Raw genomic sequence first — 3,572 nt, forward strand, 5'->3', positions numbered from 1 at the left:
ACGTTTCCCAGCGAGGGAGCTACAAATGCCCCCCATGACTGGGCCTCTGGGCTCCCGGGAACGCGGCTACGGCCGCGTCGGGGGGAGGCGGGAGGCGGGGCGCGGTGCTCCGGGGTCCGGGGGTGCTTCGGTGTCGGAGGGGTGTTGAACGAGCGTCCGCGGGTGCGCCAGCATCCGGGGGGGCCCCAGCATCGGGGCTGCTCCAGCGTCCTCGGGAAGTTTCAGCGTCGAGAGGTGCTCCAGCATCCGCGGGGTGTCCCAGCATTGGGGGGTGTCCCAGCATCCGGGGGTGTTCAGCATCCGCGGGGTGTCCCAGCATTGGGGGGTGCTCCAGTGTCCGCAGGGTGTTCCAGCATCGGGGTGTCCCAGCATCGGGGGGTGTTCCACCATCCGCGGGGTGTCCCAGCGTCCGCGGGGTGTTCCACCATCCGCGGGGTGTCCCAGCGTCCGCGGGAGCCGGATCTCTGGCTTACTACAGAGGTGGTAACGCAAGAGCGTGCGGGGGCGAACGTGCGCTCCCACGTGTCCCCGTTTCTGCGTCCCTCAAGCTCACTGGCGCCCCCCTTTGGCGGGATTCAGTCGGTGGTCACTGGCGATCAGAACTCACCAGGACACCGGACTGTGTCTGTGATGGATGGAGCTGACATTGGCTGACAGGTCTGCACGCGACTCCCGTGTTGGTTCACTTCTAGCAGGAATTTAAGAGAATTAAGTAAGACGGGGAGTGTGTGCGGGGAGGGGTGTGTGGCTATTACAATACAAAGCACGACACAGCACAACAAAAACAAGCAATTATAAACCACAGATACCCTGCGGGGGACGGGGACAGAGCGATCACATCAGAAGCAGGGAAGGAGATGTGTGGGGGACTATGGTGATGACAGGTGGATGCGGGGATTAAACATTAATTTAAAATAAACAATAATGTAAATAGATGTATAAATTAGTAGAATACTGGAAACAAAACAAAATGAAAAAAGTCCACCTTTTCATAGCTGCATAGTACTCCGCTATCGCAAACCACACCTGTGTTACACGTCACAGCGTTGAATTACGGCGCTGGTGTGGGTGGGGGGGATTAAATATGAATTTAAAACGAACAGTAATGTAAATAGATGTATAAATTAGTAGGATATCAGAAACAAAACAAAATGGGAAAAAAAATCCACCTTTTCATAGCTGCATAATACTCCACTCGCAAACCAACCTGTGTTATATGGTCACAACATTGAATTACGGCACTGGTGTGGATGGGGGGTTAAACATTAATTTAAAACGAGCAATAATGTAAATAGATGTATAAATTAGTAGGATATCAGAAACAAAACAAAACTGGGGGGGGAAAGCATGCCCACCTTTTTCATAGCTGCATAGTACTCCACTCTCGTAAATCACACCTGTGTTACATGGTCACAGCGTTGAATTACGGCACTGGTGTGGGTGGGGGGTGGTTAAACATTAATTTAAAATGAACAATAATGTAAATAGATGTATAAATTAGTAGCGTATCAGAAACAAAACAAAATGGAAAATAAACACCACCCTTTTCAAAGCTGCATAGTACTCCATGCTCGCAAACCACAGCTTCCTGATCCACTCCTCGGCCCTTGGCCCCTCGACTTGTCTCCACTCCTCGGCTGTGGACACTACTGCGCTGAGCCTGCGTGCAGGTATTACTCCCCGCTAGGGCTTCTGCGAGGTCAGGTAGCCCCCTCGGAGTGGGATGGCCAGACCAAACCCTCCACTCAGGGCTTCCCACACGGGCTGGGCGGAGCCACATCCCCACCCGCCGTGGCCCAGGGCTTCCTCGTGGCCGGTGGTGACTGAATCATCCCCAAGCCCCCTCCGCTCCCCGGAGGTGCAGGGGTGGGGCTGACCACCCGCCCCCCTCCTTGGGCGCTCCCCCGGAAAGTCACCTCGTTCCCAAAACCAGAGGGAATCCATGACCCTCGCAGGCTAACGCGTGTGGTGTGAGACCGCCTTGTTTGGGAAAAGAATTGTGCACATGTCGCTGTGTCCTGGTACCAGGGGAAAAAAACCAACAACAAAACACAAAGAAATAGACTTCCTACTGCCACGTCAACGATAAAATGTTACACGGTCACGGCGTTGAATTACGGCGCTGGTGACAGTTATTAAGTGGTGCTTTTTGTTCGACGTCTGCGCCGTCTCCCGGTGACGGCACCGAGGCCCGTCATTGCTCACCGCCCAGCGCTCGGGGTGACCGTAAATCGTCAGGTATTTACCGCAATAATGAGTCCTAATTATGAGTGTGCGATGGACGGAGAGACTTGATGTATTTATCCAGCGAGTTGACAGCGTTAGCAAAAAAAAGAGAGAGAGAGCGAGAGGGGGGCGGAGGGCTTGGCGGGCCTCGGTCGTCGCGGTTCCTTGCCAGGACCCGTAAATCTGTGCTTTGAGGAGTGGAAACGGTATATTTCGCGCTGGATTTATCAAACCTGCTAATAAATCCAGCTTCTCATTGGGAAATCATTATTCTAAGCGCCCGCGCTCGCCAACCATCGGGATTTATAAGTCAGGGAGAGACGTGTGCCGAACGGACCACAGATTTTGCAATCCTGCCAATAAATCTTGTGCATATAAATAGATATAAAAAAGCCATCAAAGCGGGCTTTTGCGGACCGACCCTCGCACTCACGCTACCCGGGACACAAGTGAGAGATTTAGCGTGGACGTCACCCCATCTGGGCCTGGTGCACCTGCCCCCTCCCGGGTTCCCCTTCACGGAATCCGTGGCCCCCAGCTGCCCCTGAGCAGCTGTTTCTAGGGAACCCCAAGTGCCGCCTGCACCGGTGAGGACGGACGGAGAGGTTATCCGGTGACAACTCATCGCGAAGCTGGAAAGCTAAGTTCAACAGGGCGTAATTCTGGGGGCGTCTTTTAGTGTCCCGGGACCGTTTCCCACCCGGGAAGGTGGAACTTGGCATGTAAATAGTCGTGGGGCCTCGTTTATAGTTGTTCGCTGATGCTCTGTTTTACTTTATGACAACTGCTGCACAAATATACACATACGCATATACCTGTATTTTTCCCTGATCTCTTACACTCCTGCTGTGAGTGAACCATCGGTATTTTTCCTTTTTTTTTTCTGGCTTATTTCACTCAGCACGATCCGCATGACTTTATCCTTTTTGATGGCCACGTAATATTCCACCGTGTATACGGACCACGTCGTCCCAGCACGATCCCTTCCACGTTGCTGCCAATGGCACGGCTTTATCCTTTTTGACGGCCACGTAATATTCCACCATGTATACGGACCACGTCGTCCCAGCCCGGTCCCTTCCACGTTGGTGCCAATGGCACGGCTTTATCCTTTTTGATGGCCGCGTAATATTCCACAGTGTCTATGGACCACGTCGTCCTGATCCTTCATCTACCTTGGGGCATTTGGGTTGGTTCCACATCTTCCCTATTGTTAACAGAGCCTCTTGCCCCAACCCCACCAGCTTAGCAACTTGGGGTGACACCCACAAGCAAATATGCAGAGACCAATTAATAAAGGAGGGGTCCCAGGTAACACGTGAGCAAGAACCTGCCCCGCTGAGCCC

This window comes from Condylura cristata, unplaced genomic scaffold, assembly GCF_000260355.1.
Source record: "Condylura cristata isolate star-nosed mole 26May11 unplaced genomic scaffold, ConCri1.0 scaffold00027, whole genome shotgun sequence".
Classification (NCBI taxonomy): Eukaryota; Metazoa; Chordata; class Mammalia; order Eulipotyphla; family Talpidae; genus Condylura; species Condylura cristata.